The following is a 10,759-nucleotide window of genomic DNA, read 5'->3' on the forward strand; positions in this document are numbered from 1 at the left end:
AGCCATCTGCTGCGAGTTGTGATGAAATGATCTTGTGCATACATCACATTGGTTGTTGGCGATCAAAACGAATCCGATCGATTTGCATGTGCATTATCTACATGTGACTGGTTGTAGTGGATACCCAGCAGATGGATGCACTGAAGTTCCAGATGTGCAAAAGAGTGTCTTTCTTCTGCACACCTCACACCCGTTTCTTTGATGTGCGAAGACTGAGCGGGACTGAAGGCTGGTAGGGGAAGCTGAGGCCTGAGGGTGACAAGGGTACTTGCTGCTACAGGTAGTTGTAGTAGGGGTGCTGTTGGCATGTGAAGGCCCACAGAAGAATGCCACAAACAAAAGATGTACACCCACAAGGCAACCAGGGGAGTGAGGAATGACCCCTTGTCATTCTTGTCGCCTCAGCCCTCGTTCGTCCTCATGCGTCGTGTACTGCATGGAATTGAGGAGAGCCCAGGCTCTCTCAAGTTCCTATCATACCATGCCATGGGCATGCCCCATGGTAGGTAGATAGGATAGGGTAGGATTAGATGGGTGATGGATGGATGGATGGATGGATGGATGCTTTAAGATTGAAAGGATGATGTGAGGGATGCTTGATAGATGTTTGACACTATAATGGCCTGCTGGGTGTTGCCTTGTTTGAGGTGACACCATGATATTTAGTGTGCCACACAGCTTGATTCCGATTGATTGCAACTTTGGAGACTCCCTTTTGGTCACTAGCCAGTAGCCACGCACATTGTTTTTTCTTTTGGGGCATGCCTATCCTAGTGGTTTTCTTGCAGAGGTGAAGCTTCTTTGGAGGAGGCAGGCAGGGCAGCTTGGACACCAGCTGCAAACAGGGGATGATGGCCACAAGCCCCTCATCAGACCTCTGGAGTATCCATCATCACCCCAAAGGTTAATATTCCCTCTTCTTTTGATGTCCAGTTTGGTAGGGCAAGTTTTGTGGAAAAAGATGCAGGGAGGAGGGGGCAATGTTTTGTTTTGCATGCTCTCCATGCAGGGCAGCCCCATGAGGTCTTTTTGCAGAAGGTGTAGGGTTTTGGAGGGCAATGGCAAATGTGCTTGCCTTTGCTTTCTGGTGAGCAAATAAAGTGCAGCCATTAGCTTAGGCAATGAGTGTTACTATGTACTAACACCAGGCCTTTTGTGCATTTTGAGAATGCAAGAAAGTTGCGCTGACTCTGTTTTAGTAGGATCATGTGCATTCAGGCCTGAAAGATAGGAGATCACCTTATATTAACCGAAAAAAAGCATGCAGCATGTGTATGGCATACCTAGCATAAAGTAGAGGATTATTATTTCTCAGGTTATTGCCGGACTTCAAATCCCGCGGTCAAAGAACCTCTGTGTGTATCATTGAAAATCCTGAGGGAGATGGTCCTGAAAGATTTCAGCAGCAGGCATCAGCACTTGTCAGAGCATAAATGAAAGTCTACTCTTACCAGAGCAACTTTAGCTATCAACAAATTTTCATCACGAATATTGCTTTTCTGAAAAGCTCTTATTACAGATTAAAGATACCGGCAATACGGTCAGTACCCTGGAGCATGGTATTGATTCAAATCATGATTTTTATAGGGCCACTTCTCTCTTTAGCAAACTTTACTAGCTTTTTGCAGGCTGTGGAGTTAAAAACTTTATCAAGTAACTAATTAATATATATACAAACAAATGATCAGTCTAGGTTTATACATATAAGTATAATATATAGATAGGATAAGTTTCTCACTGCTGGAGATAAGGACTCATCATAGGAGAAGGCTCAGGTTGGTGGAGACCAGGTCTCTCCTGGTTTCAGATTGTGCAATAATAAACTAGTATATATAGCAGCTATAGGATGGTCATCGAATGAGCCATGCATATGCATGCTACATTTTCCAGCGAAGAAATATCATGTGTGCATGCATAGATGCATAACAGTGGTGGCCTGCCACTCTTATCACCATCAGCAGCAGCAGCATCTTTTGAGCAGTATATATACACAGGTTTTGTCCTCAGCTAGAAACTCTGGGTGCACAGTCTGCTACCAATTAATTGACAAATGTACAAGGCAACCTACTGTTTCTCCTTGGCAGCTTCAGGCACTGTTATTTTCTCTTTCTCCCTCTCTTTCTTGCAGTGTTCAGTACAAATACTTGAACAACTTTGAGCTGATCAGCTCCTCTTTCTTTGATATTTGAATTCCATGTGACCATGTGATGGATGCAGTACTACTACCACCATTATATATATCTTTTATCACTGAAATAAATAGACAAATAAATGGTATGAAACATTTGATGGAAGCAGGATCTGTAACTCTGCAATACAGTGGCTGTTGGTTCACTCATCAATATAGATGATGCAAGGCTAATTTAACTTTTAAGACAGCAAATGGCCATGCACAAAATGATAGGCAGAATGGAAGAACTGCCATCAAATCGACCGAGCAGCTTTATGTGGATGGAATATTTGACGCAAGGATTTTTTTGTGGGGTTGTTATCCTTGGTTGAGAGTGCTTTCCGGGGCGCAGAGAATGAACAAGGCCTAGTGGCATGGGAACTAGCTTGTCATCGGTATCCTGCCGTAGGCCATGGCATGCCGACTTCTTCGTTCCTTGATTTTCTTTTACCTCTCACTCTCTTGTGCAAAAGGAGAGAGATCGAAAGCAGCAAATTAGTGAGGTGAGAGAGAAACAAAATTAATTAGCAAAAGAGCCAGCATATACAAGGAAACAAAGTGAATTATTTTCTTCAGGCTTGCATGCAGGCTGCAGCCATGGGTGGGGCCACTAAAGCAGGCCTCTACCTCTACCACTTTTGCATTCTGCATTCATCTCTCTCTCTCTCTCCCCTCTTTCTCCCTCTGGTGCTTCAGCTCTGATGCCTGGGCTAGCTGGGCTGCTGCCATCTTTTATCAGAGTGGGGAATGTGGAGGCATGCATCGCACAGTGCCGGCCTGCAGCTGGTTAGTATGTGTTTGTGTGTGTCGATGACGATCCCAGCTTTGCAAAGAAAGAGCAGCAGCGGCCAGTGAACCCCACGCACCACATGCCGTTTTGCTCTCTCCTCGATCTCTCCTCCTACCGACGACGATCTATCGATGCGGATGGTGAGCAGATAGACGTTCAGATGAGACGACGACGGATCCATCTTTTTTTTTTGCCAGAATTAGGGCTCTTAGGCGTGCCCATTTTTGCTTAGCCCTAGCTAAAGAGAACCCGGCCCTCGCATTGCTTGTTCAGTAGCACCAGGCCAGCCACTAGGATGCTGCCACCTGGACGTACCCTGCTGGCTACACTAGCTTATTAGCTTGCTGCTACTCTACTGCGTGCTCCATCATCAGTCTCTCTAGCTTGTCATGTGTTGCCTCCTCGTCCCCCTCATGGGGTGACACTGTCTGCACGTAATGTCCATCTACAATATAATTAGCTTATTTGCTTAATCACAATCTACAACGTGATACTTTGCGTAACAATATGTATAAAATATATTATCTTAGATGAAAATGTGTGCATATTATAAAAATATTTTCCATAATGAATCTTAGTTAGCATTTTAAATAACTAATCTTATGTTGTCAATTTATATAAATTTCAGATATTCATAGTAAAAAATGTGAAAAAAAAAAAGATTAACTCTAATTTGTATAAATCTTGAGAGACTTATATTTCAGATAGGAGGAAGTATATAACATTCAGCATTTCAGCTAGATATGCGTTAGTTGGTCCAAAAAAGCTGCTGCTGCAGCACATACATGCATGTGGTCCTCATGGCCTACACATTGTTAGCTTGTTAATGACTAGCGAATAGCGATGGATTAGGGATCGATGATTTCCCAAGTGATCCAACAAGATGCATGGGAGGACGTACTAGCAGGCGCTCTCACGAATTGAATGGAGTCTTATTCCTTCCTGTCTGCCTGCCTGTCTGGATGCGCACACACACACATACACATGGACCACACATGCACATATATGCAAATAATTCACTACAGATCGAGGGGCCTGTACTGTGGCGAGCTGCATGCTGCGACTACCACACCTCTGAACCTCTGATCGTGTCTCAGGCAATGCAAGGCCCCAATCCGATATACATATATGCATGTCACACATGGATGCATCATGCATAAAAAAATTTAATTGTTCACACATGAGCATGCATCTATCTGATGACCTCTCTCTCTCTCTCTCTCTCTCTCTCTCTCTCTCTCTCTCCCTCTCTCTCTCTCTCTGATCAGCAGATGGCCATATGCACGGCAGAAACTGCAGTGGTAGCCCTGAGAGAGAGCCTAGCTAGCTATAACATCAGCAGCATGTAGCCTATATAGCATGTGTGTGTGTGTGGTCTGGTGATCGAGCTCTGAAGAAGCGTGCAGCCATAGAATACAAAGGACACCGTTGGACAGCACACACCTCCGATCCCTTGCTCGAGATGGCGACCACTCATCAGATCAGCTGAGACGAGTGGTACACACGTAGCGAACGAACACGGCAGAAGTCGCAGCGAGCTCAGCTCATTCAGTTTTCTGTTGCCACCGCGCCCAGTCTCTGTTGATTCTCTGGTGATCCGAGCAGACATTTTCAGACACAGCCCAGCACAGTGTCTGTTGATCCATGTTTAGTGATCGAGAGTACGTTGATCCATGTTTTTTTCTGCATAATAACTTGTACTAAAATAAAGTGGATGCTGCATGGGTTGTACATCTACTTATAGGATATGTGGCACGAATTGAATCGTGTTCAGTTCCCTGTTCTTGTGCAAAGTTTTCAATGTGCATGGTCGCCTGACATGAGACATAAAGAGATCACGATCGAAGAGAGAGGAAGAGGGGTAGTATGTAGGGCAAGCAACATTTTCCAACAGCTGTTTTGCAGTCACGTATGGTAGCTATCGGAGCCCTCTTTCGGTACACTTCTCTTTGGGCAGCATGTAGTACGACCCACACACACACACACTGCGTTCTTGGTTGGCTGCTTGCTTCCACACAACCCTAGTTACCTTGGCATGTATGTCCCTACATACACACACAGAGCCAGGAGAGAGAGAGAGAGAGAGAGAGAGAGAGAGATGAATGATGAATCTAGCTTAGATTTTGTTTGGATCTTGTGCGCCCATCCATCCATCCACTCGTGAAGGGACAATGAAAACCACAGGGTTCCTGCAGGCTGGGTGCCACCCATCTTTAAATGCGGCCACAGCAACGACACAGCGTGCACTGGTACTGCGATTACAGAACCATGCAGCTGTTTGTAGCCTATTGCTAGGGCTCATCCCAAAAGCCGACCGCCCACATATAACATGCATCCTAGCTCCTCTAAACTACAGGAGAAATAATGGTGGTTGATTGATTGAACCCTAATCAACAATGATATTAGCTAATAGTGAACTAATTTGGTACACTTCAATCTTATATTTCTTGGTTCCTTTCAGTCTTGATGTTTTTGGGACCTAAACCTCTAAGAGTTTCTCTTTTATTTATTTCACAATAAAACTAAGCAAGCATGATCGATGCTATTAGACTGTTGCATGCATGAAGGATTAAAAATTAACAATACAGCAAAGAGAAACAGATTCACAGTACATTATTGGGAATCTGTCAGAGTTTAGGTATCTACATACAGTAAGTTTTATTTTCCTTGCTCATTGCCAGCGGTCTCTAGTGGTCGACTGACTTGTGTAGCTTTTGCTCTTTTGCCTATGTCAGGCCATATATGGAACGCATGCATGAAACCACAGCTATGACTGTTGAGCAATAGAGGCAAACTGGGATCGATCACACAGCGCCTAATTTTTTTTCTGGGTACGAATGCGTCTCTCTTTTGTTTTCCCTGATCCATTGCTTGTTCATTTTTGCAGGTGTTCAACTGTTCAGCAGCATTCTGATCAGCCTCAACCCTGCAGCTAGCTATATCTGCTGCTAGCTAGCTCTCCTCGTGGCTCGTGATCGATCTGGGCAGCTCGTAGTTGCCGAATGTTTCCCGCCTTTTGCGTTTGTCTTTTGGTTGGCCCACTCATCTTAAGTTTGGTCGATGATGCATTACATCTATCCGAACACAACCTAAAATCATTGGCGTGCAGGCTAATTATATAACAGTATAACACTACTTCGGTTCCAAATTATTAGTCATTTTATTAGCTTTTCTAGATTTATAGACTTTGCTATGCACTTAGACATAATGTATATATAGGTGCATAGTAAAAACTATGTATCTAGAAAAGCCAAAATAACTAATAAGTTGGGACGGAGGGAGTAGTAAATAAAAGAGTAGCCAATTTTTCCAATGGTTTTTATTTGCGAGTGGCCAATGGATTTTTTTAAAGTTTTCTAATTTATATATTTTATAAAGTACATAATAAAACAGAACATGTAGAAAATGAGTTTATTTGTTGGCAATTTATGTTGTTGGTTTGTTTTGCTAAAAATAACTATCAGGAAAGATACAATTTTACTAGACCACTCCGAGAGTTATTGAATTTGTCGGTCACTCGTAAATTTTAAAAGCACCCCTATTTTTTAAATATATTATAATTACACATTAGTACTAGTATATAAAAAATTAGTATGTCCACATATTGTATGTATGGTCACATACCCAATGTATATACCATCATAGATGTTCTAGTATGATCGCATACTTCTCGTACATGCTTTTTGTTTGTTGGGTCAGATACATACTACGTCATGAGTTATACATGTGGGAGTAGCTACAAGCTCGTATATATATATGTTTCACTATAATTTCCTCTTAAAGTTCAAACTAGATAAGACCAACGGCCTTTGGATGGACGACAGTGTGTGAACATGACTAGGATAGGTGTAGCTGCATCTATCCGATCCTAGCAGCGTGAGGAAAAGGTGATGAATGGTTCTTTGTCTTACAGTTGAACGCTGAAGACGGAATGCTGCAAACTGCGTTCCAAAAGCGAGACAAGCTGAGCCCTAATAGGTCGGAAAGTTGAGCCGCATGCTCTTGCCAAACCAGAAAAAGCTCCTGCCTGCTAGCTTCTACAGTCACTGATGCTCTACTTAATTCGTTTCAAAAAGAAAGTTTCTGTTCTGCTTATCCAAAAAAAAATTGCAGCGCAGCATGCAGAGCTTAGCAATGAAGAGTTCGTGTACGAATCAATCGGGAATAGAGTAAACTAACTGATCAGCAGATCACATGCTGTCTCACTGTCTGGCACTTGGATCAATCATGATACGAAGAACTCGCAGTTCAGGTTTACACCTTGATCATGCGATTAGACTGCTTCATGTTTTATTATTAGGAAAAAGCGCGAGCTTTGGACGAACCAGACAGAGTTTAGGCAATCAACTGGCGGCTGGATTCCTGCATGGTCAAGCAATAATAATCCTAACATGCATCTCTACTAATAGTTTATTTGAGAAGCTGCTTGTTCCAGTAAAAGGTACGCAAGATGCAGTCATGAGAACACGGCACTTTGACTAGCAATATCTATGGAAATATAATATCTTAAATAGAAATAATAATTGAGTATTATGAAAGTATTTAATTTTCATGATGAGTCTAGCAGAGACATCATCTTTTATTATCAACCGATGTTATATATATTGACTATATATGGTGAAAGCTTAAACGTTTGGCCAACAGCAATCCTATTTTTTCCGAAAAGGAACAGCAATAATTATGGCTCGTTTTAAAATAGATTTTTTTTGCAAGTTGTAATTATGGCTGTCAGCCAAAGTAATACCCCCTAATGTAAGGCCCTAGTTAAGTTTGGCAGGATCTCTGCTTGCGCGGCATATATGGATTTTCGAGAGAGAGAAAAATAGGTGGAAAACAGCTTCTTCTTCTTCTTGCAATCACATCATGCATGCTTAGAAGCTGTTGCAAAATCCTGTTCTTTGATCCTGCTTTTTGCAAACATGACCTACATGTATCACCAAGCAATCATATTTTTTTTCATGTTGTATGACTTGATGTTTTGCACATTATTAAAATAATATTTCCCCTACATTCCCACCCCTTTCAACTATTTTAAACTCCACTACTCACATGATGGAATGTAAATGTGCCTTTAGGTGTACATGATGGAGAGAGACTCTCTCTCTCTCTCTCTCTCTCTCTCTCTCTCGCTCATGCACGAATTGTCTCATCACATGTGATAGATAGATGGCGTGTGGGGCCGTGCATGGCTACATACATGCATATGCATGGCAATCTACTAGCTACGTGACACAAAGGCGCGCATATTATTGCACCCAATGCAAGTCCTAAGAAAGCCAGACACATACGGAGATAGTCCTTTTCGACTGGGATTTCTTTCGGGTTTTTTATTGGACGAATGTATGAGGCTATAGGACTTGTCTACGTACCTGCAGCTGCCTCGCTTTTGTAGTTCACTGTTGTCCATATCCTGTCTCTCTTCGGATTACATGCATGCACTACTACTGTTGTTTAAATTATGATGGTTATCCATATATATGTGTCATCCCTACATGGTCCAGCACCTAGAAATAAACTTAAAGTAATTTTTTTACTCAACGTTTGATTTTTTAATCTTTTATTATTGGTAGTCTTAAGTTTTGGCCCCAGCCTAGTTACTGACAGTGTGTTGTTTTCCATAGTCGCGACTCCAATGAATGGTTTTGAACTCAAGTTAAGTTTATATTTAAAAGGTTGACTACAAGTTATTAGTGATATAGAGGTGCTTTGATGCTTGTACATATAACCGTGGTGAAAGCCTTGGAGGTTTAACTTTTAACTGCACACATTCTACTTGTGAACGTAGTAAAAATTTGGACAAGGTGACTCACCAGTGGGTACACCTTGACCAACTGAGAAAAATCCTCTCTTTTCTAAGGGGACTTTTGACCAAATTCCTGGGAACCCTGGCCGGTTTTAGGCCGCATATAACTGAACATACACGTATGTCTGTTTTGACCTCGTGTGCCACATTCTACAACGACATGTCATCCCTATAACATTCGTCATTAATAACCAAAAAAAAAGTAGAAGAAGTATTCTAATTAAACCCTCCTCAAGTCCAATGCCCATACAGATGGTAGTCTCTGCCGGTCTGCCCTGTGCATAAATGCAAGGGAATAAATCAAAACTTCAAAGTTTCTTTAAGCCCCCTGCACTGCATCCCCTGCATGAAAGGGACTGGAGCATGGGGAAAAAGAGTGGCATTCTTTTGGAGCTTGCTGTGCTGCTGCTGCTGCTACCATCCCAATACTCAGAGGTATCTTGGTTGCTTTCCTTTTCAATGGTCATGCATTGGCCATATATATATATATTATCTGTTGGGTGTGGTGGTTGTGTTCAGACCTGAATGTGATGTGTACATGTGCTGCTGTTCACCTTCACTTGTTCCCAAGAGAAGAGAGAGTGAGAGACGACCCCCAACTCCCCAAGAGGAATGGAGGAAAAAAGTGCATGCATGGGCTGTAGCTGCTGGCCATTTGCCATCATTACCTTAATCAAAGTTGAGTCATGATATGGGTGCATGGAGTGGATCCCTAGTTTCCTTTTCATTATGACGCCAATCTTGGATCGTTTGTGACATGCTGCTGACACTTGAGTCAGGTGATGGTGTTGTGTGTGTTGCTTCTTGGAGCAGGACTTGTGTGGTTGGGGGTTTCAGGAACATACTGTTGATATGCCAACATGGTTGGGTTCATAGTATCTCTGTATTTTGCATGCATCTGTGTTTTTTTTTTAAAAAAACAACAACTGCATTTGGGTGGGTTGCCTCAAGCAATGGTCCAAGAGAGATTCTCATGGAGAATCTTCAGGGTTTAGCCTCTGGAGCACTTATTATTCTACCTAGCTAGAGACCTCCTAAGTTCCTAACGTAATCATGGGTGATAGAATATCTGTCTTAGGATGTTTCCCCCTGCATATGCAATTGTACATGCCATCACTTAAGGTCTTAACTAGGGTACTTCTGCCAGCTCAAGTTCAAACTTATAAAAAAATATAAAAAGGGAAAGCAGGATTTGTTAGGCCATGCATGCTTACTCAATTCCCCCTTTTGACAAAACTGAGAAACAAAACAACAAAATAGGCACTTTCCACAGCAACACCAAGCTCTTTGGGAAAAGGAGGCCATCTCCATGCATGCATCCCAAGAGCATCATACCATATATGCAGCCAATGTTTCATCAAAAAAAGATTGCAGCCATTGTTCCTCTTGATTTGGGCTGGAGCTCTGCCCTCAGCCATGGCAAAAGTCCAAGGGAGCTGCTGGGGCCAGCTGAGACTGGCCACCTGCCAGGAAGTTGCCAAGCATGCTTAAAGGGGATGGTGCAATAGTACTGGTACCTCCCAATTAGCAACAGCCTTTCATCTCTCTCTCTCTCTCTCTCTCTCTCTCTCTCTCTCGCCCCCCGCCCCCCCCCCCCCCTCCGGCCCCTTCTTCCCTGCATCATTCATGAGAACATGCTATTGACCGACATCTCTCTTTTTTGTCTGCAGCTGTTGACTACCCAAAATTCAAAGAAAACAATCTATCTAGAATTTATTTCAGCTCCAAGCTAGCATAGTGCTTGCATGGTTTTCAAGGTGCATCTCAACACCGCACTCTCTTTTTTGAACCATACACCGCACTTCACTCCGATACATGCATGCACGGTCGCAAATTTGTATTCATATATGCATGACTCTCTATAATACTGTAATGCACTGTAGCAGTGCTTTGTGTTGGAGTGTACGTGTACCATCATGCGCCATCATGAAGTGGTAGATACGCCAAGAAGCTTCTTTATGTTGAAAGAAATGAAAAATACAAAAGTATGTGACAT

This window comes from Panicum hallii, chromosome 2, assembly GCF_002211085.1.
Source record: "Panicum hallii strain FIL2 chromosome 2, PHallii_v3.1, whole genome shotgun sequence".
Taxonomy (NCBI): Eukaryota; Viridiplantae; Streptophyta; class Magnoliopsida; order Poales; family Poaceae; genus Panicum; species Panicum hallii.